This window comes from Bufo bufo, chromosome 2 (genome assembly GCF_905171765.1).
Source record: "Bufo bufo chromosome 2, aBufBuf1.1, whole genome shotgun sequence".
Taxonomy (NCBI): Eukaryota; Metazoa; Chordata; class Amphibia; order Anura; family Bufonidae; genus Bufo; species Bufo bufo.
Window position 1 is genome coordinate 238692570 of NC_053390.1, and position 26176 is coordinate 238718745.

Below are 26176 nucleotides of genomic sequence, written 5' to 3' on the forward strand. Positions count from 1 at the left end.
TAGTGATAAGCTTTGGTCTATTTCCTATACTGTCAGCTTCGGGCAAATGGATGAGCTCCAAGATTTCCTTTAGTGCTGATGAAGTACATTGCAATGTCAATAACGTCTCGAAAAAGCACAGACCGATCAGTGAAGACAATCACATTTCTTTGTGACATTTCTCTATATGAGAATGTTTAATCTGCAACCTAAGATACATTTCAAATGTAAGGAACTTATTGAAAATTGCTTTTGAAGGGAATTGTAAATCACTGTTTGACCATGGCATTTTTCCTCTTTAGTTACCCACTACACTTCTTGTTACACATTTTAGAAATCTTTCTTCCAGCATAAAAAACTAGTTTTACAGTTATAATACCTTACATTTACTACTTAAAGGGGTTGTCAAATTTGGACCATTCATTTAGTTTTAACAAGGGTCCCCTGATCACAGCATTTCCTGTTCCTGGGACCCCCTGCAATCAATGATAATGGGGTTTGATTTCCCTAGAGTGCCACCACAGGGGAAATAAAGTATTACACAGTTCTAATCAAAACCAATAAGCTATCTATTTAATGCACATGCCGGGACCTCTAGAAGAAGCATTGATCTTTGCATCCATTCTCTGCTCTGGTTAATAGAGGAGAGTCCTGAGCAGGAGTCACTTCTTTTAACTCAGAATTCTCAAATGGGGAATTAGAAAATAGGTTTTCTAAACCAGACAGCCCTTTTCATTATGCTTGTGCTTATTGATTACATTTGTGTCTCTCACAGTACTGAAAGCCCTCCACACCTCAAATATTCCAAATCCAGAAGTAAAATATCTACTGGTCAGTAAAATTGGTCACAAACAGTGTGTTCATTGATGCACACTATCTCTGTATAAATGACTTGATTTCCCTATATAAATATGTACATCCCATTACTGTGATAAAGCTGTTTTATACTACTAAAATAGATTGCTGGAGTGCAAAAGGGTCAAAAATAATCAATTCTAATAAACAAGTTATGCTAATATATTTCAAAACCTCTCTAAATAATGTCTAAATGTTGAATTTGATCTTATTTCGTAGAAGCAGTAACTGAAAATCCACATCTGTTGCTCATGTTATAACCTGAACTGTAGATTTTTTTTCTATAACCTAAACCTCCTTTACACTTCTCTACAACTTTATCCCTGACCTGTCTGGTGTGTTCCTTGATTTTCATGATGCTGTTTGAACACTACTGTTCTCTAACAAACCACTAAGGCCTTCACAGAACAGCTGTAGTTATACTTAGAATAAATTACAGAAAGGTAGACACTATTTACTAATCTGGTAACTTTTGAAGGCAATTGGTTTATTTAGGGGTATCATTGGCTGATTACAAATGCACGCCACAATTTCCAGATTTTTATTTATTAAAAATGTTGAAAGTCATGTGTCATTTGCTTTTCACTTCACACATACTTGCTACTTTGTGTTGGTGTATCACATAAAATCCCAATAAAATACATTTATGTTTGTGGGTGTAGTATGAAAAAATGTGGAGAAGTTCAAGGGCTATGAATACTTTTCCAAGGCACTGTACATTTCTTCTTTAGATACGGCTCCTCATGCTCAGGATACACTTTTCTTTAGCATAGTTGTTGTGTGTAAAAAGCTTATCCAAAAATAAAATAGGATCTTCTCTTCAAGGGACTGGCATGAATGGAGAATCCAATATGTATTATTTTATTTTATATATTTATATTTTATACAATGTATTATTGTATTGATTTTTCTTAAAGTGGATGTAGATACTTTACCTTTGAACAAGGCTTACTCCATGTTTAGATTCTTATTTGTCTGCTGATGGAATACTTTTGGCCTTTCTTCTGTCTACAGATGTGTCCTTTCTTACCTTTCCTGAATAGATTTGACTTGGGGATACGCCTAAGGATGTTATCCTGGCAGTCCCTTGGTTTTCAACCTTTAACCTCTATACAGGGATATGGACTCTGCTGCAGGGGAACCACCAGGCTGCTACCTCCTGTGCAATCCAGTAATCAGTCCAAGTGTCAGGGCAGGAAGTTCAGGGCCAATATGAGGAACAGGCAGCAGAGGTCAGGCAGGGTAGCAATAGATAAAATCCAGAAACAGGCAGAAATTGTACTTGGGCAGGCAAACAAGACTATGGTGCTTCTTCGCAGGACACTAGACAACTTGAACCTACAGTATTGCTCAGACACCTTCCCATAGGAGAAGATGCCTTAAATTCTGAGAGTCATGGACTTAAGAGCGAGAGGAGGTGTGTGCACCATAGGGGTGGAGATAAGAAAAATGAGCAGGAGGCCTTAGCCTGCATGGAGTGGATAGAACTGTGATTGACCGGTGTCCGTTTCCACCTGGATGGAACAGTAGGACACTGGCAGGCATGGACCACTGGGGAAATAGCAGAGGATAGAAATTAAGAACTCAGGTGGCTATGTCTGGAGGGGGAAATGGGATGGCAGGCACAGATCACCAGAATAACACCTTTCCTCTTGATTGGGCATGTTCTGATATGTGTGTCATGAAATAACCAACTGTTCAAAACAACATGATTTTGCAATATTGTATCATAAAGTGTCTATTCTACCTGTGTCTACAGTATGTGTGGCCATCGATCCCCTCTATCTCATTTGCAGTGAAAATGTAGACTCAAAGGCATGGTCAGCCCCCGATCCTAGTGTACATGAGATTTGAAAACCGACTGTACTATATTAGATATGGACAACCTTTCTGCTGCAAAAAGGGAACAGGGGAGTGCGGCTCCTATAACATGGAAAATTACCTTAAAGGGAACCTGTCACCTCTACTATGCTACCCTCACTGAGTGTTTCTAAATGTTCATTGTGTTACCCTAAACATATAAATTATACTTTTAATTTTATTTGCAGACGAATTCAATAAGTATTATTCATTTTTGTACTTCCCGCCTTTTATGCAAATTACATTAAGAGTCATATCTTACTTGTGTGACCAGAGAAGAGTCATCTCAGGTTAATTTGCATATGTATCAAATCGTTTTTTTTTACACAATAAAAGCACACAGAGCTATGGGGGCTGGGTACTGGGTATTGCGGATGTGCTAGCGGCCATCTAGCAACCCATGTCCTCAGCTCTATACCCAAAATCCAGGTGACAGGTTCCCTTTAAGGTATGGCTCAAATTAATTAAAGAAGACATTAAAATGAGGATTAGATTTTAGAAGAACCTATTATAAAGTAACTGTTTTCTCTTCATCTTCTGTATCCTCAGGTTTGAACAACATTAGCCTTTTCACTGCAGATTATTGCAATGAGTAATGCTGTGTGAGGCATTGAACTAACCAATGTTGTCAGAGAATTTGAAAGACGCTGATGATGGGGAAATGGAACTGAAGGCAAATAGGAAACCACATGCTGTGAGATTAATGGCTGAAGAACCTGAAATCTCCTACAATTCAACATACTGATGTGATGCGCCTGTCGAATAGATTCTGTACTCTCCTATATGAAACATCTGTCACATATACAGCTTGTTTCTAACTACCCAGCTGAGAGTTTGAGACCTGTCTCCGTCTGTTCTACATTCTACCGATATGGAATTAGGAAACCTTGGATTAATCCTGCCATATATATTAGACATCCCCCTCCCAAGTGTCATGCTATTTTTCAGGGAAGTGTGAATTTAGTGACTTGATAACATGAATGTCATCAGTAGATACAAACTGCCAGTAACAGTTGAAGGTCCTTACAAAGGGCAGAACTCATTATCTAGTATTTACAGGTATTAATATTAATAGCACATATCTTGTGGTAGAAATATAGGGGCTCATTTACTATGGGAAGTACGCCACCTTTTGCAGATTTCATCGCAAAGGGGATTTGCGAACGAATCTGTGACTTTTCCCCGCTCACACACTTTTACGAGTTTGCAGAAAAAATGGGGCGTGACATGGACGGGAAAGAGGCCGGGCTGGCTCATTTTCCATTTTCTACGCCAGTTTATGGTGTGGAAAATGGTCTTAAACTACGCCAGCAAGGAACCTGCCGTAGTTTAAACCATGCTGCACGACCGGCGGAAGCAAGCGCCAAGTTATGTAGAGGCCTGCGCCTCAGCAGTGTTCAAACTCTAATTAATCTACAAAGTAGATGTTCTGTTGAAACCAAACCACGGTCAGCTAGACCAACTAAACTTTCAGCCACAACTGCCAGAATAATTGTTCGGGATGCAAGGAAAAACCCACAAATAACTTTAGGTGAAATACAGGACTCTCTCAAAGAATGTGGTGTGGCGGTTTCGAGATGCACAATAAGGAGGCACTTGAAGAAAGATGGGCTGCACGGTCGAGTTGCCATAAGAAAGCCATTACTACGCAAATGCCACAAAGTATCCTGCTAACAATATGCTAAACAGCACAGAGACAAGCCTCAAATCTTCTGCCACAAAGTCATTTGGAGTGATGAGACTAAAATTTAACTGTTTGGACACAATCATAAACGCTACATTTGGAGAGGAGTCAACATGGCCTCTGATGAAAGGTACACCATTTCTACTGTGAAACATGGTGGTGGATCGCTGATGTTTTGGGGATGTGTGAGCTACAAAGGCACAGGAAATGTGGTCAGAATTGATGGCAATATGAATGCAGTAATGTATCAACAAATACTGGAGGAAATTTTGCACTCATCATCCCGGAAGCTGTGCATGGGACGTACTTGGACATTCCAACATGACAATGATCGAAAACACAAGGCCAAGTTGACCTGTCATTGGCTACAGCAAAATAAAGTGAAGGTTCTGTAGTGGCCATCTCAGTCTCCAGACCTCAATATCATTGAGCCACTCTGGGGAGACCTCAAACGTGCAGTTCATGCAAGACAGCCCAAGAATTTAGGGGAACTGGAGGCTTTTTGCCAGGAAGAATGGGCAGCTTTACCATCTGAGTAGATAAAGAGCCTCATCCACAACTACCACAAAAGACTTCAAGCTGTCATTGATGTTAAAGGGGGCAATACACGGTATTAAGAACTGGGGTATGTAAACTTTTTATCAGGGTCATTTGTGTAGTTTGTGTTGTGATTATGATTTAAAAAGATTAAACACAGTTGTTTGACAATAAATGGCTTCAGCCAACCACTAACCATGAGTGAAAGAAAAGTTTTTGAGTTATCATTCGTATTCTCTGAACACTGGTTAAGAAATCATAAATTCTGCAAGGGTATGTAAACTTATGAGCAAAGCTGGGTATTTAGAGTCTAAATTATATGTACCATATATAGTGTACATTTGTTACTTGCTCTAGTATATAATAGGTAGAAGTAATATGCCACAGTATATATTGTGAACATGTTATGTTATTACTGTCTTGTCATGTTAGTTATTGTGCGGGATGGACAGATTGAATGGTTGTGTATAACTCGATAACTGGTGTTCTATTTGCAGACCTGGGTTGTGTATAAGGAGTGATGACACCTCTGTCTCAAGTGTTAATACTACTGTGTTATTACACAGCACTCAGCCTATAAGATGCACAGTATTTAGTTTTTGCATAAAACAATTGAGAGATTGGCAATATATCATAGGCTATGTATCAGGCTTCCACTCAAGAAGTATATTACAAATAAGGGAAAGATAATGATGCAATATACAAATATTATATAAAATATATAAAACTCCATATGCTTGCTGCAATTAATATCCCCCAGTGTCTATTTACATACCAGTTATCTTCTTTACACATCCTTATGATATGTACAGTGGGATGCGAAAGTTTGGGCAAACTTGTTAATAGTCATGATTTTCCTGTATAAATCGTTGGTTGTTACGATAAAAAATGTCAGTTAAATATATCATATAGGAGACACACACAGTGATATTTGAGAAGTGAAATTAAGTTTATTGGATTTACAGAAAGTGTGCTATAATTGTTTAAATAAAATTAGGCAGGTGCATAAATTTGGGCACCACAAAAAAGAAATGAAATCAATATTTAGTAGATCCTCCTTTTGCAGAAATTAAACCCTCTAAACGCTTCCTGTAGGTTCCAATGAGAGTCTGGATTCTGGTTAAAGGTATTTTGGACCATTCATTTTTACAAAACATCTTTAGTTCATTCAGGTTTGATGGCTTCCGAGCATGGACAGCTCTCTTTAAGTCACACCACAGATTTTCAATTATATTCAGGTCTGGGGACTGAGATGGCCATTCCAGAACGTTGTACTTGTTCCTCTGCATAAATGCCTTAGTGGATTTTGAGCAGTGTTTAGGGTCGTTGTCTTGTTGAAAGATCCTGCCCCGGCGCAGCTTCAGCTTTGTCACTGATTCCTGGACATTGGTCTCCAGAATCTGCTGATAGTGAGTGGAATCCATGTGTCCCTCAACTTTGACATGATTCCCAGTCCCTGCACTGGCCACACAGCCCCACAGCATGATGGAACCACCACCATATTTTACTGTAGGTAGCAGGTGTTTTTCTTGGAATGCTGTGTTCTTTTTCCTCCATGCATAACACCCCTTGTTATGGCCAAATAACTCAATTTTAGTTTCATCAGTCCACAGCACCTTATTCCAAAATGAAGCTGGCTTGTCCAAATATGCTTTAGCCCACCTCAAGTGGCACTTTTTGTGCTGTGGGCGGAGAAAAGGCTTCCTCTGCATCACTCTCGCATACAGCATCTCCTTGTGTAAAGTTCGCCGAATGGTTGAACGATGCACAGTGACTCCATCTGCAGCAAGATGATGTTGTAGGTCTTTGGTGCTGGTCTGTGGGTTGACTCTGACTGTTCTCACCATTCGTCGCTTCTGTGTATCCGAGATTTTTCTTGGTCTGCCACTTCGAGCCTTAACTTGAACTGAGCCTGTGGTCTTCCATTTCCTCAATATGTTCCTAACTGTGGAAACAGACAGCTGAAATCTCTGAGACAGCTTTCTGTATCTTTCCCCTAAACCATGATGGTGAACAATCTTTGTCTTCAGGTCATTTGAGAGTTGTTTTGAGACCCCCATGTTGCTACTCTTCAGAGAAAATTAAAAGAGGAGGGAAACTTACAATTGACCCCCTTAAATACTCTTTCTCATAATTGGATTCACCTGTGTATGTAGGTCAGGGGTCACTGAGCTTACCAAGCCAATTTGAGTTCCAATTATTCAGTGCCCAAATTTATGCACCTGCCTAATTTTGTTTAAACAACTATAGCACACTTTCTGTAAATCCAATAAACTTCATTTAACTTCTCAAATATCACTGTGTGTGTCTCCTATATGATATATTTTACTGACATTTTTTATCGTAACAACCAACGATTTATACAGGAAAATCATGACAATTAACAAGGTTGCCCAAACTTTCGCATCCGACTGTATATGTGTTTACTACACCAATACACAGGGTAGTGCACAACATTATCTGAGAGGAACAAAAATGTCCAGGCTACGGAAGGGTTCCAAATGTAAGACCCGGAGCCAAAATGTGGGGGATAGCAGGGCCAACAATCCAGCCAGAAATAGTAGTAATAGTAGTAGTAGGTCAAGAGGATGAAATTGTGGATTGGATGGCCACCTCCTTACAGCAGGATGATGTGGAGGTGATTTCAGAGTCCGACATCATGCCGTGGAGCCAGGGGTCACAGTATTTTGTTGCTCCTCTTGTTAGCAACCCCATACAAGGTTTTCAGTAGAGTCTTCACTACCCATTCCTAGAGGGGTGCCTTTCTTTTTCCTAAGAAGTGGCAAGAAAACCCCACCACGCCCTATGGCAGATAGTCAAGAGAGTCTCCCTGTTAACAACTTGTGTGAGTGCCCTCACCATTTGGGCTGCTCTGAGGAGGAGGTTGGTGACCCCATGCATACTCTTTGTTGATGGTGGTAATTGTAGCACACCTAGCCACAGTATTGGTGGTGGGGGCAATGACAGTGGCAGTCGGGGAAAAAACAGAGCAGGGAACGGGGGCCCAGGAACCCATCATGACATCTCACAGTCTGATTATAGCATCAGGGATGGTGAGGACAGGACCTGGGTCGGACCTGAGGAGGAGGCAACATCAGTGGAGAAGGGTCGTGGTGGCGGCAGAAATAAAGAGCAGAGGCCATGTACCTCCCAAGGAACAGCCAGAGCTATGTCTACTTCGGGATCTGGTCATTCTGTTGACACTGTGGGTGGGATAGGCCCAAAACATGCCAGAGCTAAGCCCAGCTTGGCTGCCTGTAGCTCTGGGTGAGCAATTTCTATATGGTGCGTTTTCTCCACAAGGAGGGCACACAAAACCACAGTGGTGTGCAAGATCTGCAGAATTAAAGTGTAACTTTTTTGCTAATGTGTAGGGACAGTGACAGGGAACATTTTTGTAATATACTTCATTTAAGGAAAACTTTTATTTTTAGTAGAAAACTGGGGCTGAAATGTCCCTTAGCAGTGCTCTCTCAAATGAGCATTGCTAAGGGCAATCTGTCTTCTATTAGCATAGGAGAGACTGGCTGTGCGGGAGCTGCAGACTTCTGCCTGCCCTGCTACCTCACAGCATGGTGAGCACAGGAGCCTTATGTGTTAAAATTAAATATACATTCCCCCTAATTATTAAATATAATGCACTTGTACACTCTGTAAGCTCACTGACCAGCGTGGCCAGAGCTGTCAGTGAGCTGCTTTCCCCCTGCACTCCTGGCTGACTAATGAAGCAATCGGAAGCGATGCCTGTGTGAGTGGTAAGCGGTCACTACAGGCAATGCAGGGAGGCGGGGGGAAGCTGCTATACAGTATATATCAGGCAGACTGGAACAGTGGCCCAAACTGGCACAGCACACTGTCTTTCTTCTTTTTTGCCCAGCCTCCAGTGTCATCTCAGAGATGGTTTTCAGTCGCCGCAGGGGGACGTGGTGACAACAAAACAGACCACGTTATCCTCCATCACTGTCCGAAAGCCTTGATACAGCATTGCTTGTATCGCCTTGCTGACGGTGCTCCATATTTCCACTGTTGCTGTCTGTCTGCCTAACTCCATCACATTCTGTATGGCTTTTGCTGCGGCCTGCATCATACTACTAATGCGTCTCAATTGTCAGTTTATGTGTATTCTGTTTCCTCACGGTTAAAATTTTAACATTTTTGGGGGATTTCTTTAAGCAACATACATACGTGATTACTGCATCAATGCCGACATTTTCTCTCAGCTCAGGCTGATTCAGGATGAATAAACCTTACCTTGCTGCTGTTGTCCCATCTTGCCACTATTGCTGTCTGTATGTCTGCCTACCATCAAGTTCTGAAGTCTGCTGCTGCGGCCTGCATTATGCTTCTAAGGCTGGTTTCACACGGGCGTTGTGGAAAAAGATGCAGGTGCGTTGCGGGAACATGCACGATTTTTCAGTGTGAGTGCAAAACATTGTAATGTGTTTTGCACGCGCATGAGAAAAATCAGCATGATTGGTATCGCCAAACCCAAACTTCTTCACAGAAGAAGTTTTGGGTTAGGTGTTCTGTAGATTGCATTATTTTCCCTTATAACATGGTTATAAGGGAAAGTAATAGCATTCTTAATACAGAATGCATAGTAAAATAGCGCTGGAGGGGTTAAAAAAAATAAATAATAATTTAACTCACCTTAATCCACTTGTTCGCGCAGCCCGGCTTCTCTTCTGTCTTATTTCTTCAGGACCTGGGTAAAGGACCTGTGGCGACGTCACTGCGCTCATCACATGGACCATCACATAATCCATCACCATGGTGATTGATCATGTGATGGACCATGTGATGGGTGCAGTGACGTCACCACAGGTCCTTTTCCTTACAGATGAAGGCAGAAGAGAAGCCGGGCTGCGCGAACAAGTGGATTAAGGTGAGTTAAATTATTTTTCTTTTTTTTTTTAACCCCTCCAGCCCTATTGTACTATATATTCTGTATTAGGAATGCTATTACTTTCCCTTAAAACCAAGTTATAAGGGAAAATAATAGTAATCGGGTCCCCATCCAGATTGTCTCCTAGCAACCGTGCGTGAAAATCGCACCGCATCCGCACTTGCTTGCGGATGCTTGCGATTTTCATGCAGCCCCATTCACTTCTATGGGGCTTGCGTTGCGTGAAAAACGCACAATATAGAACATGCTGCGATTTTCACGCAACGCACAAATGATGCGTGAAAAACACCGCTCATGTGCACAGCCCCATAGAATTGAATGGGTCCGGATTCAGTGTGGGTGCAATGTGTTCACCTCACTCATTGCACCTGCGCGGAAATCTCGCCCGTGTGAAACCAGCCTAATGCCTCTCAAATGTCAGTTTATGTGTATTCAGTTTCCACACAGTTGAAATTATTTTTATTTTTTTGGAGGGACAGGTTCAATTCTTTAAGTAGCATACATACGTAATTACAGCATCAATAACGAAATTTTCTCACCGCTCACGCTGATTCCGGATGAATAGATCTCGTTTCGCTGGCCGCTCCCCATCTTGCCACCATTGCTGTCTGCCTACCATCACATTCTGTACGGCTGCTGCTGCAACATGCATCATGCCATTAATGCCTTAATTGTCCAATTACGTGTATATAGTTTCCACACAATTGAAATGTACAAATTTTTGGGGGGGATGTTCAATTTCATTAAGCAATCCAGACATTTTCTCACAGCTCAGGCTGATTGCAATGAATACACATCTCCTTGCTGCCAGTGTACCATCTAGCCACTGTTGCTGTCTGTCTGCCTAACTACTAGTGTTGAGCGCGAATATTCGATTAGCGATTTTAATTTTGAATATCAGCACTTTGCTAATTTGCAAATATTTCGAATATAGTGCTATATATTCGCTAATTAGAATATTCATTTATTTTATTTTTTAAAATTGTTCCCACTTTCCAAAAGCAGTTCGTACTACAGTTGAGCGAACCCGAACTGTAAAGTTCGGGTTCGTACCGAACTTTAGGTTTTTCCGCACCCGGACCCGAACCCAAACATTTACGTAAAAGTTCGGGTTCGGTGTTCAGCGCTTTCTTGGCGCTTTTTGAAAGGCTGCACAGCAGCCAATCAACAAGCGTTATACTACTTGCCCCAAAAGGCCATCACAGCCATGCCTACTATGGGCATGGCTGTGATTGGCCAACTGCAGCATGTGACCCAGCCTCTATTTAAGCTGGAGTCACGTAGCGCCGCCCGTCATTCTGCTCGGATTAGTGTAGGGAGAGGCTACAGCTGCTGTGGGGAAGAGATCAGGGAGAAATCTTATGAAGAACTGCTATTTTACTCAGCGATCTACAGCAAATGAGCTTTGTGGGTGCAGTGCACAATTTTTTTAAGCCTGCCCTGAGTCAACTATTGCTGAAAACGAACTTTTTTTTTACTTCAGTTTGTCAATATTAATACATAATCGGCAGCCATTTTATGCAACGATAGTGCACCAGCACAGGATATCTGCATGTCTGCAGGTCCAGAAATACAGCTTTTTGCTTACTGGGGTTAAAAAAACACATTTTTTTCATATAGTGCACATCTAGGATTAGACGTGCATAAGTGAGTGTCACATTTAGGCCAGAAATACAGCTTTTTGCTTACTGAGGTAAAAAAAACTATCTGTTTCATATAGTGCACATCTAGGATTAGACTTGCATAAGTGAGTGTCACATTTAGGCCAGAAATACAGCTTTTTGCTTACTGGGGTAAAAAAAAAAAATCAGTTTCATATAGTGCACATCTAGGATTAGACGTGCATAAGTGAGTGTCACATTTAGGCCAGAAATATAGCTTTTTGCTTACTGGGGTGAAAAAAAACCATCTGTTTCATAGAGTGCACATCTAGGATTAGACGTGCATAAGTGACTGTCACATTTAGGCCAGAAATACGGCTTTTTGGTTACTGGGGTGAAAAAACCCTCTAATATACTGCACATCTGGGATGAGACGTGCATAAGTGAGTGTCACATTAAGGCCAGAAATACGGCTTTGTGCTTACTGGGGTGAAAAAACCCTCTGATATACTGCACATCTGAGATTAGACATGCATAGGTGAGTGTCACATTTTGGCCAGAAATACGGCTTTTTCGTTACTGGGGTGAAAAAACCCTCTAATATACTGCACATCTGGGATTAGACATGCATAAGTGACTGTCACATTTAGGCCACAAATACGGCTTTGTGCTTACTGGGGTGAAAAAAAAACATCTGTTTCATATACTGCACATCTGGGATTAGACGTGCATAAGTGAGTGTCACATTTAGGCCAGAAATACGGCTTTGTGCTTACTGGGGTGAAAAAAACCTCTAATATACTGCACATCTGGGATTAAACGTGCATATGTGAGTGTCACATTTAGGCCACAAATACGTCTTTGTGCTTACTGGGGTGAAAAAGCCCTCTAATATTCTGCACATCTGGGATTAGACATGCATAAGTGACTGTGACATTTAGGCCACAAATATGGCTCAGTGCTTACTGGGGTGAAAAAACCCTCTGATATACTGCACATCTGGGATTAGACGTGCATAAGTGACTGTCACATTTAGGCCAGAAATACGGCTTTTTGGTTACTGGGGTGAAAAAACCCTCTGATATACTGCACATCTGGACTTAGAAATGCATAAGTGACTGTCACATTTAGGCCAGAAATACGGCTTTTTGGTTACTGGGGTGAAAAAGCCCTCTAAAATACTGCACATCTGGGATTAGACGTGCATAAGTGAGTGTCACATTTAGGCCAGAAATACGGCTTTTTGGTTAGGCTACTTTCACACCTGCGTTCAGGTGTCCGCTCGTGAGCTCCGTTTGAAGGGGCTCACGAGCGGTCCTGAACGCAGCCGTTCAGCTCTAATGCATTCTCAGAGGAGGCGGATCCACTGAGAATGCATCCGCCTGCCAGCGCTCAGCCTCCGCTCCGCTCAGGGAGCGGACACCTGAATGCTGCTTGCAGCGTTCGGGTGTCCGCCTGGCCGTGCGGAGGCGAGCGGATCCGTCCAGACTTATAATGGAAGTCAATGGGGACGGATCCGCTTGAAGATGACGCCATATGGCTCAATCTTCAAGCGGATCCGTTCCCCATTGACTTTCAATGTAAAGTCTGAACGGATCCGCTCAGGCTACTTTCAGACTTAGAAAATTTTCTAAGTTATAATGCAGACGAATCCGTTCTGAACGGATGCAAACGTCTGCATTATAGGAGCGGATCCGTCTGATGAAACATCAGACGATCCGCTCCGAACGCTAGTGTGAAAGTAGCCATACTGGGTTGAAAAAACCCTCTGATATACTGCCCATCTGGGATTAGACGTGAATAAGTGACTGTCACATTTAGGCCAGAAATACGGCTTTGTGCTTACTGGGGTGAAAAAACCCTCTAATATACTGCACATCTGGGATTAGATGTGCATAAGTGACTGTCACATTTAGGCCACAAATACGGCTTTGTGCTTACTGGGGTGAAAAAACCCCATCTGTTTCATATACTGCACATCTGGGATTAGAAATGCATAAGTGAGTGTCACATTTAGGCCACAAATACGGCTTTTTGGTTACTGGGGTGAAAAAACCCTCTGTTATACTGCACATCTGGGATTAGACATTCATAAGTGAGTGTCAAATTTAGGCCAGATATACGACTTTTTGTTACTGGGGTGAAAAAACCCTCTAATATACTGCACATCTGGGATTGGACATGCATATGTGAGTGTCACATTTAGGCCACAAATACGGCTTTGTGCTTACTGGGGTGAAAAAGCCCTCTAATATACTGCACATCCGGGAATAGACATGCATAAGTGACTGTCACATTTAGGCCACAAATACGGCTTTGTGCTTACAGGAGCGAAAAAACCCTCTGATATGCTGCACATCTGGGATTAGACATGCATAAGTGACTGTCACATTTACGCCAGAAATACGGCTTTGTGCTTACTGGGGTGAAAAAACCCTCTGATATACTGCACATCTGGGATTAGACGTGCATTAAGTGACTGTCACATTTAGGCCAGAAATACGACTTTTTGGTTACTGGTGTGAAAAAACCCTCTGATATACTGCACATCTGGGATTAGACATGCATAAGTGACTGTCACATTTAAACCAGAAATACGGCTTTTTCGTTACTGGGGTGAAAAAACCCTCTAATATACTGCACATCTGGGATTAGACGTGCATAAGTGAGTGTCACATTTAGGCCACAAATACGGCTTTGTGCTTACTCGGGTGAAAAAACCCTCTGATATACTGCACATCTGGGATTAGATGTGCATAAGTGAGTTTTACATTTAGGCCAGAAATATGGCTTTTTGGTTACTGGGGTGAAAAAACTCTTTGATATACTGCACATCTGGTATTAGACATGCATAAGTGACTGTCACATTTAGGCCAGAAATACGGCTTTGTGCTTATTGGGGTGAAAAAACCCTCTAATATACTGCACATCTGGGATTAGATGTGCATAAGTGAGTGTCACATTTAGGCCAGAAATACGGATTTTTGGTTATTGGGGTGAAAAAACCCTCTATTACACTGCACATCTGGGATTAGACGTGCATAAGTGAGTGTCACATTTAGACCAGAAATACGGCTTTTTGGTTACTGGGGTGAAAAAAACCTCTAAAATACTGCACATCTGGGATTAGACGTGCATAAGTGACTGTCACATTTAGGCCAGAAATACGGCTTTGTGCTTACTGGGGTGAAAAAAAAACATCTGTTTCATATACTGCACATCTAGGATTAGACGTGCATAAGTGAGTGTCACATTTAGGCCAGAAATACGGCTTTGTGCTTACTGGGGTGAAAAAACCCTCTAATATACTGCACATCTGGGATTAGACGTGCATAAGTGACTGTCACATTTAGGCCACAAATACGGCTTTGTGCTTTCTGGGGTGAAAAAACCCTCTAATATACTGCACATCTGGGATTAGACATGCATATGTGAGTGTCACATTTAGCCCACAAATACAGCTTTGTGCGTACTGGGGTGAAAAAGCCCTCTTTATACTGCACATCTGGGATTAAACATGCATAAGTGACTGTCACATTTAGGCCACAAATACAGCTTTGTGCTTGTGCTTACTGGGGTGAAAAAACCCTCTGATATACTGCACATCTGGGATTAGACATGCATAAGTGACTGTCACATTTAGGCCAGAAATACGGCTTTGTGCTTACTGGGGTGAAAAAACACTCTGATATACTGCACATCTGGGATTAGACGTGCATAAGTGACTGTCACATTTTGGCCAGAAATACGGCTTTGTGCTTACCGGGGTGAAAAAACCCTCTGATATACTGCACATCTGGGAATAGACGTGCATAAGTAAATGTCATATTTAGACCACAATTACGGCTTTTTGGTTACTGGGGTGAAAAAACTCTTTGATATACTGCACATCTGGGATTAGACATCCATAAGTGAGTGTCACATTTAGGCCAGAAATACGGCTTTTTGGTAACTGGGGTGAAAAAACCCTCTGATATACTGCATATCTGGGATTAGGCGTGCATAAGTGACTGTCACATTTTGGCCAGAAACACGGCTGTGTGCTTACTTGGGTGAAAAAACCCTCTAATATACTGCACATCTGGGATTAGACATGCATATGTGAGTGTCACATTTAGCCCACAAATACAGCTTTGTGCTTACTGGGGTGAAAAGGCCCTCTATTATAATGCACATATGGGATTAGACATGCATAAGTGAGTGTCACATTTAGGCCATAAATACGGCTTTGTGCTTACTGGGGTGAAAAAACCCTCTGATATACTGCACATCTGGGATTAGACATGCATAAGTGACTGTCACATTTAGGCCAGAAATACGGCTTTGTGCTTACTGGGGTGAAAAAACCCTCTGATATACTGCACATCTGGGATTAGACGTGCATTAAGTGACTGTCACATTTAGGCCAGAAATACGGCTTTTTGGTTACTGGTGTGAAAAAACCCTCTGATATACTGCACATCTGGGATTAGACAAGCATAAGTGACTGTCACATTTAGGCCAGAAATACGGCTTTTTCTTTACTGGGGTGAAAAAACCCTCTAATATACTGCACATCTGGGATTAGACATGCATAAGTGACTGTCACATTTAGACCACAAATACGGCTTTGTGCTTACTCGGGTGAAAAAACTCTCAGATATACTGCACATCTGGGATTAGATATGCATAAGTGAGTTTTACATTTATGCCAGAAATACGGCTTTTTGGTTACTGGGGTGAAAAAACCCTTTTGATATACTGCACATCTGGAATTAGACGTGCATAAGTGACTGTCACATTTAGGCCACAAATACGGCTTTGTGCTTACTGGGGTGAAAATACACTCTGATATACTGCACATCTGGGATTAGACGTGCATAAGTGACTGTCACATTTAGGCCACAAATACGGCTTTGTGCTTACTGGGGTGAAAAAGCCCTCTAATATAGTGCACATCTGGGATTAGACATGCATAAGTGACTGTCACATTTAGGCCAGAAATACGGCTTTGTGCTTACTGGGGTGAAAAAAACCTCTGATATACTGCACATCTGGGATTAGACGTGCATTAAGTGACTGTCACATTTAGGCCAGAAATACGGCTTTTTGGTTACTGGTGTGAAAAAACCCTCTGATATACTGCACATCTGGGATTAGACATGCATAAGTGACTGTCACATTTAGGCCAGAAATACGGCTTTTTTGTTACTGGGGTTAATAAAAACCTCTAATATATTGCACATCTGGGATTAGACCTGCATAAGTGACTGTCACATTTAGGCCAGAAATAAGGCTTTGTGCTTACTGGGGTGAAAAAAAACCATCTGTTTCATATACTGCACATCTGGGATTAGACGTGCATAAGTGAGTGTCACATTTAGGACACAAATCCGGCTTTTTGCTTTCTGGGGTGAAAAAACCCTCTAATATACTGCACATCTGGGATTAGACATGCATATGTGAGTGTCACATTTAGCCCACAAATACAGCTTTGTGCGTACTGGGGTGAAAAAGCCCTCTTTATACTGCACATCTGGGATTAGACATGCATAAGTGACTGTCACATTTAGGCCACAAATACAGCTTTGTGCTTGTGCTTACTGGGGTGAAAAAACCCTCTGATATACTGCACATCTGGGATTAGACATGCATAAGTGACTGTCACATTTAGGCCAGAAATACGGCTTTGTGCTTACTGGGTGAAAAAACCCTCTGATATACTGCACATCTGGGATTAGACGTGCATAAGTGACTGTCACATTTTGGCCAGAAATACGGCTTTGTGCTTTCCGGGGTGAAAAAACCCTCTAATATACTGCACATCTGGGATTAGACATGCATAAGTGACTGTCACATTTAGACCACAAATACGGCTTTGTGCTTACTCGGGTGAAAAAACTCTCAGATATACTGCACATCTGGGATTAGATATCCATAAGTGAGTTTTACATTTATGCCAGAAATACGGCTTTTTGGTTACTGGGGTGAAAAAACCCTTTTGATATACTGCACATCTGGAATTAGACGTGCATAAGTGACTGTCACATTTAGGCCACAAATACGGCTTTGTGCTTACTGGGGTGAAAATACACTCTGATATACTGCACATCTGGGATTAGACGTGCATAAGTGACTGTCACATTTAGGCCACAAATACGGCTTTGTGCTTACTGGGGTGAAAAAGCCCTCTAATATAGTGCACATCTGGGATTAGACATGCATAAGTGACTGTCACATTTAGGCCAGAAATACGGCTTTGTGCTTACTGGGGTGAAAAAAACCTCTGATATACTGCACATCTGGGATTAGAAGTGCATTAAGTGACTGTCACATTTAGGCCAGAAATACGGCTTTTTGGTTACTGGTGTGAAAAAACCCTCTGATATACTGCACATCTGGGATTAGACATGCATAAGTGACTGTCACATTTAGGCCAGAAATACGGCTTTTTTGTTACTGGGGTTAATAAAAACCTCTAATATATTGCACATCTGGGATTAGACCTGCATAAGTGACTGTCACATTTAGGCCAGAAATACGGCTTTGTGCTTACTGGGGTGAAAAAAAAACATCTGTTTCATATACTGCACATCTGGGATTAGACGTGCATAAGTGAGTGTCACATTTAGGACACAAATCCGGCTTTTTGCTTTCTGGGGTGAAAAAACCCTCTAATATACTGCACATCTGGGATTAGACATGCATATGTGAGTGTCACATTTAGCCCACAAATACAGCTTTGTGCGTACTGGGGTGAAAAAGCCCTCTTTATACTGCACATCTGGGATTAGACATGCATAAGTGACTGTCACATTTAGGCCACAAATACAGCTTTGTGCTTGTGCTTACTGGGGTGAAAAAACCCTCTGATATACTGCACATCTGGGATTAGACATGCATAAGTGACTGTCACATTTAGGCCAGAAATACGGCTTTGTGCTTACTGGGGTGAAAAAACCCTCTGATATACTGCACATCTGGGATTAGACGTGCATAAGTGACTGTCACATTTTGGCCAGAAATACGGCTTTGTGCTTTCCGGGGTGAAAAAACCCTCTGATATACTGCACATCTGGGATTAGACGTACATAAGTGACTGTCACATTTAGGCCAGAAATACGGCTTTTTGGTTACTGGGGTGAAAAAACCCTCTGATATACTGCACATCTGGGATTAGACGTGCATAAGGTACTGTCACATTTAGGCCAGAAATATGGCTTTTTGGTTAATGGGGTGAAAAAACCCTCTGATATACTGCACATCTGGGATTAGACGTGCATAAGTGAGTGTCATATTTAGACCACAATTACGGCTTTTTGGTTACTAGGGTGAAAAAACTCTTTGATATACTGCACATCTGGGATTAGACGTGCATAAGTAAGTGTCACATTTAGGCCAGAAATACGGCTTTTTGGTTACTGGGGTGAAAAAACCCTCTGATATACTGCACATCTGGGATTAGGCGTGCATAAGTGACTGTCACATTTTGGCCAGAAACACGGCTTTGTGCTTACTTGGGTGAAAAAACCCTCTAATATACTGCACATCTGGGATTAGACATGCATATGTGAGTGTCACATTTAGCCCACAAATACAGCTTTGTGCTTACTGGGGTGAAAAAGCCCTCTATTATACTGCACATCTGGGATTAGACATGCATAAGTGAGTGTCACATTTAGGCCACAAATACGGCTTTGTGCTTACAGGGGTGAAAAAACCCTCTGATATACTGCACATCTGGGATTAGACATGCATAAGTGACTGTCTCATTTAGGCCAGAAATACGGCTTTGTGCTTACTGGGGTGAAAAAACACTCTGATATACTGCACATCTGGGATTAGACGTGCATAAGTGACTGTCACATTTAGGCCAGAAATACGGCTTTTTGGTTACTGGGGTGAAACAACCCTCTGATATTCTGCCCATCTGGGATTAGACATGCATAAGTGACTGTCACATTTAGGCCACAAATACGGCTTTGTGCTTACTGGGGTGAAAAAACCCTCTGATATACTGCACATCTGGGATTAGACATGCATAAGTGAGTTTTACATTTATGCCAGAAATACGGCTTTTTGGATACTGGGGTGAAGAAACCCTTTTGATATACTGCACATCTGGGATTAGACGTGCATAAGTGAGTGTCACATTTTGGCCAGAAATACGGCTTTGTGCTTACTGGGGTGAAAAAGCCCTCTAATATACTGCACATCTGGGAATAGACATGCATAAGTGACTGTCACATTTAGGCCACAAATATGGCTTTGTGCTTACAGGGGTGAAAAAACCCTCTGATATACTGCACATCTGGGATTAGACATGCATGAGTGACTGTCACATTTACGCCAGAAATTCGGCTTTGTGCTTACTGGGGTGAAAAAACCCTCTGATATACTGCACATCTGGGATTAGACGTGCATTAAAGATGACCTTTCATCAGTATTATTTTAATAAACTAATAACCCTACCTAATAGTGCGGCTTCCACTGATGTTCCCCCTTTTTTTTTTTTTTTTAAATCGGCCACCGAATGTTGAAATAATAGCCCCGTTTGTTCTGCTGCAGCGCCTGTCACTCAAGCGTTTTTTTGTATGGGGCGTTGCTAAACTTTTTTCTTTGCTATGGGCCTTGGCTGAGAGCGCAGCCATTCAGAGCGCTCCTCTCTCAGCCAGACAGAAGGAGCTAAAGTGCAGCGATGTCTAGGGGATTATTATGATACTTACCCTGCCGCTCGTACCGCTGCTTCCACACCCGTCGCGTCCCTCGGCCGGTCTATCTGATCTTTCGCTGATCTTTCTATCTGATCTGCCTGGCTGAGAGAGGAGCGCTCTGATTGGCTGCGCTCTCAGCCAAGGCCCATAGCAAAGAAAAAATTTTAGCAACGCCCCATACAAAAAAGCGCTTGAGTGACAGGCGCTGCAGCAGAACAAACGGGGCTATTATTTCAACATTCGGTGGCCGATTTAAAAAAAAAAAAAAGGGGGGAACATCAGTGGAAGCCGCACTATTAGGTAGGGTTATTAGTTTATTAAAATTATACTGATGAAAGGTCCTCTTTAAGTGACTGTCACATTTAGGCCAGAAATAAGGCTTTGTGCTTACTGGGGTGAAAAACCCTCTGATATACTGCACATCTGGGATTAGACGTGCATTAAGTGACTGTCACATTTAGGCCAGAAATCCGGCTTTTTGGTTACTGGGGTGAAAAAAACCTTTTGATATACTGCACATCTGGGATTAGTCGTGCATAAGTGAGTGTCACATTTTGGCCAGAAATACGGCTTTGTGCTTACTTGGGTGAAAAAACACTCTGATATACTGCACATCTGGGATTAGACGTGCATAAGTGACAATCACATTTAGGCCACAAATACTGCTTTTTGGTTACTGGGGTGAAAAAACCCTCTAATATACTGCACATCTGGGATTAGACGTGCATAATTGACTGTCACATTTTGGCCAGAAATACGGCTTTGTGTTTACCGGGGTGAAAAAACCCTCTGATATACTGCACATCTGGGATTAGATGTACATAAGTGACTGTCACATTTAGGCCAGAAATATGGCTTTTTGGTTACTGGGGTGGAAAAACCCTCTGATATACTGCACATCTGGGATTAGACGTGCATAAGTGAGTGTCACATTTAGGCCAGAAATACGGTTTTTTGGTTACTGGGGTGAAAAACCCTCTGATATACTGTACATCTGGGATTAGACCTGCATAAGTGACTGTAACATTTTGGCCAGAAATACGGCTTTGTGCTTACTGGGGTGAAAAAACCCTCTAATATACTGCACATCTGGGATTAGACGTGCATAAGTAAGTGTCACATTTAGACCAGAAATACGGCTTTTTGGTTACTGGGGTGATAAAAACCTCTAAAATACTGCACATCTGGGCTTAGACGTGCATAAGTGACTGTCACATTTAGGCCAGAAATACGGCTTTGTGCTTACTGGGGTGAAAAAAAAACATCTGTTTCATAAACTGCACATCTGGGATTAGACGTGCATAAGTGAGTGTCACATTTAGGCCACAAATACGGCTTTGTGCTTTCTGGGGTGAAAAAACCCTCTAATATACTGCACATCTGGGATTAGACATGCATATGTGAGTGTCACATTTAGCCCACAAATACAGCTTTGTGCGTACTTGGGTGAAAAAGCCCTCTTTATACTGCACATCTGGGATTAGACATGCATAAGTGACTGTCACATTTAGGCCACAAATACAGCTTTGTGCTTGTGCTTACTGGGGTGAAAAAACCCTCTGATATACTGCACATCTGGGATTAGACATGCATAAGTGACTGTCACATTTAGGCCAGAAATACGGCTTTGTGCTTACTGGGGTGAAAAAACCCTCTGATATACTGCACATCTGGGATTAGACGTGCATAAGTGACTGTCACATTTTGGCCAGAAATACGGCTTTGTGCTTTCCGGGGTGAAAAAACCCTCTGATATACTGCACATCTGGGATTAGACGTACATAAGTGACTGTCACATTTAGGCCAGAAATACGGCTTTTTGGTTACTGGGGTGAAAAAACCCTCTGATATACTGCACATCTGGGATTAGACGTGCATAAGGTACTGTCACATTTAGGCCAGAAATATGGCTTTTTGGTTAATGGGGTGAAAAAACCCTCTGATATACTGCACATCTGGGATTAGACGTGCATAAGTGAGTGTCATATTTAGACCACAATTACGGCTTTTTGGTTACTAGGGTGAAAAAACTCTTTGATATACTGCACATCTGGGATTAGACGTGCATAAGTAAGTGTCACATTTAGGCCAGAAATACGGCTTTTTGGTTACTGGGGTGAAAAAACCCTCTGATATACTGCACATCTGGGATTAGGCGTGCATAAGTGACTGTCACATTTTGGCCAGAAACACGGCTTTGTGCTTACTTGGGTGAAAAAACCCTCTAATATACTGCACATCTGGGATTAGACATGCATATGTGAGTGTCACATTTAGCCCACAAATACAGCTTTGTGCTTACTGGGGTGAAAAAGCCCTCTATTATACTGCACATCTGGGATTAGACATGCATAAGTGAGTGTCACATTTAGGCCACAAATACGGCTTTGTGCTTACAGGGGTGAAAAAACCCTCTGATATACTGCACATCTGGGATTAGACATGCATAAGTGACTGTCTCATTTAGGCCAGAAATACGGCTTTGTGCTTACTGGGGTGAAAAAACACTCTGATATACTGCACATCTGGGATTAGACGTGCATTAAGTGACTGTCACATTTAGGCCAGAAATACGGCTTTTTGGTTACTGGGGTGAAACAACCCTCTGATATACTGCACATCTGGGATTAGACATGCATAAGTGACTGTCACATTTAGGCCACAAATACGGCTTTGTGCTTACTTGGGTGAAAAAACCCTCTGATATACTGCACATCTGGGATTAGACATGCATAAGTGAGTTTTACATTTATGCCAGAAATACGGCTTTTTGGATACTGGGGTGAAGAAACCCTTTTGATATACTGCACATCTGGGATTAGACGTGCATAAGTGAGTGTCACATTTTGGCCAGAAATACGGCTTTGTGCTTACTGGGGTGAAAAAGCCCTCTAATATACTGCACATCTGGGATTAGACATGCATAAGTGACTGTCACATTTAGGCCACAAATATGGCTTTGTGCTTACAGGGGTGAAAAAACCCTCTGATATACTGCACATCTGGGATTAGACATGCATAAGTGACTGTCACATTTACGCCAGAAATTCGGCTTTGTGCTTACTGGGGTGAAAAAACCCTCTGATATACTGCACATCTGGGATTAGACGTGCATTAAAGATGACCTTTCATCAGTATAATTTTAATAAACTAATAACCCTACCTAATAGTGCGGCTTCCACTGATGTTCCCCCTTTTTTTTTTTTTTTTTAAATCGGCCACCGAATGTTGAAATAATAGCCCCGTTTGTTCTGCTGCAGCGCCTGTCACTCAAGCGTTTTTTTGTATGGGGCGTTGCTAAACTTTTTTCTTTGCTATGGGCCTTGGCTGAGAGCGCAGCCAATCAGAGCGCTCCTCTCTCAGCCAGGCAGAAGGAGCTAAAGTGCAGCGATGTCTAGGGGATTATTATGATACTTACCCTGCCGCTCGTACCGCTGCTTCCACACCCGTCGCGTCCCTCGGCCGGTCTATCTGATCTTTCGCTGATCTTTCTATCTGATCTGCCTGGCTGAGAGAGGAGCGCTCTGATTGGCTGCGCTCTCAGCCAAGGCCCATAGCAAAGAAAAAATTTTAGCAACGCCCCATACAAAAAAGCGCTTGAGTGACAGGCGCTGCAGCAGAACAAACGGGGCTATTATTTCAACATTCGGTGGCCGATTTAAAAAAAAAAAAAAAGGGGGAACATCAGTGGAAGCCGCACTATTAGGTAGGGTTATTAGTTTATTAAAATTATACTGATGAAAGGTCCTCTTTAAGTGACTGTCACATTTAGGCCAGAAATAAGGCTTTGTGCTTACTGGGGTGAAAAACCCTCTGATATACTGCACATCTGGGATTAGACGTGCATTAAGTGACTGTCACATTTAGGCCAGAAATCCGGCTTTTTGGTTACTGGGGTGAAAAAAACATTTTGATATACTGCACATCTGGGATTAGTCGTGCATAAGTGAGTGTCACATTTTGGCCAGAAATACGGCTTTGTGCTTACTTGGGTGAAAAAACACTCTGATATACTGCACATCTGGGATTAGACGTGCATAAGTGACAATCACATTTAGGCCACAAATACTGCTTTTTGGTTACTGGGGTGAAAAAACCCTCTAATATACTGCACATCTGGGATTAGACGTGCATAATTGACTGTCACATTTTGGCCAGAAATACGGCTTTGTGTTTACCGGGGTGAAAAAACCCTCTGATATACTGCACATCTGGGATTAGATGTACATAAGTGACTGTCACATTTATGCCAGAAATATGGCTTTTTGGTTACTGGGGTGGAAAAACCCTCTGATATACTGCACATCTGGGATTAGACGTGCATAAGTGAGTGTCACATTTAGGCCAGAAATACGGTTTTTTTGGTTACTGGGGTGAAAAACCCTCTGATATACTGTACATCTGGGATTAGACCTGCATAAGTGACTGTAACATTTTGGCCAGAAATACGGCTTTGTGCTTACTGGGGTGAAAAAACCCTCTAATATACTGCACATCTGGGATTAGACGTGCATAAGTAAGTGTCACATTTAGACCAGAAATACGGCTTTTTGGTTACTGGGGTGATAAAAACCTCTAAAATACTGCACATCTGGGATTAGACGTGCATAAGTGACTGTCACATTTAGGCCAGAAATACGGCTTTGTGCTTACTGGGGTGAAAAAAAAACATCTGTTTCATAAACTGCACATCTGGGATTAGACGTGCATAAGTGAGTGTCACATTTAGGCCACAAATACGGCTTTGTGCTTTCTGGGGTGAAAAAACCCTCTAATATACTGCACATCTGGGATTAGACATGCATATGTGAGTGTCACATTTAGCCCACAAATACAGCTTTGTGCGTACTGGGGTGAAAAAGCCCTCTTTATACTGCACATCTGGGATTAGACATGCATAAGTGACTGTCACAATTAGGCCACAAATACAGCTTTGTGCTTGTGCTTACTGGGGTGAAAAAACCCTCTGATATACTGCACATCTGGGATTAGACATGCATACGTGACTGTCACATTTAGTCCACAAATACAGCTTTGTGCTTGTGCTTACTGGGGTGAAAAAACCCTCTGATATACTGCACATCTGGGATTAGACATGCATAAGTGACTGTCACATTTAGGCCAGAAATACGGCTTTGTGCTTACTGGGGTGAAAAAACCCTCTGATATACTGCACATCTGGGATTAGACGTGCATAAGTGACTGTCACATTTTGGCCAGAAATACGGCTTTGTGCTTACCGGGGTGAAAAAACCCTCTGATATACTGCACATCTGGGATTAGACGTGCATAAGTGAGTGTCATATTTAGACCACAATTTCGGCTTTTTGGTTACTAGGGTGAAAAAACTTTTTGATATACTGCACATCTGGGATTAGACGTGCATAAGTGAGTGTCACATTTAGGCCAGAAATACGGCTTTTTGGTTACTGGGGTGAAAAAACTCTCTGATATACTGCACATCTGGGATTAGGCGTGCATAAGTGACTGTCACATTTAGGCCAGAAACACGGCTTTGTGCTTACTTGGGTGAAAAAAACCCTCTAATATACTGCACATCTGGGATTAGACATGCATATGTGAGTGTCACATTTAGCCCACAAATACAGCTTTGTGCTTACTGGGGTGAAAAAGCCCTCTATTATACTGCACATCTGGGATTAGACATGCATAAGTGAGTGTCACATTTAGGCCACAAATACGGCTTTGTGCTTACTGGGGTGAAAAAACCCTTTGATATACTGCACATCTGGGATTAGACATGCATAAGTGACTGTCACATTTAGGCCAGAAATACGGCTTTGTGCTTACTGGGGTGAAAAAACACTCTGATATACTGCACATCTGGGATTAGACGTGCATTAAGTGACTGTCACATTTAGGCCAGAAATACGGCTTTTTGGTTACTGGTGTGAAAAAACCCTCTGATATACTGCACATCTGGGATTAGACATGCATAAGTGACTGTCACATTTAGGCCAGAAATACGGCTTTTTTGTTACTGGGGTTAAAAAAAACCTCTAATATACTGCACATCTGGGATTAGACCTGCATAAGTGAC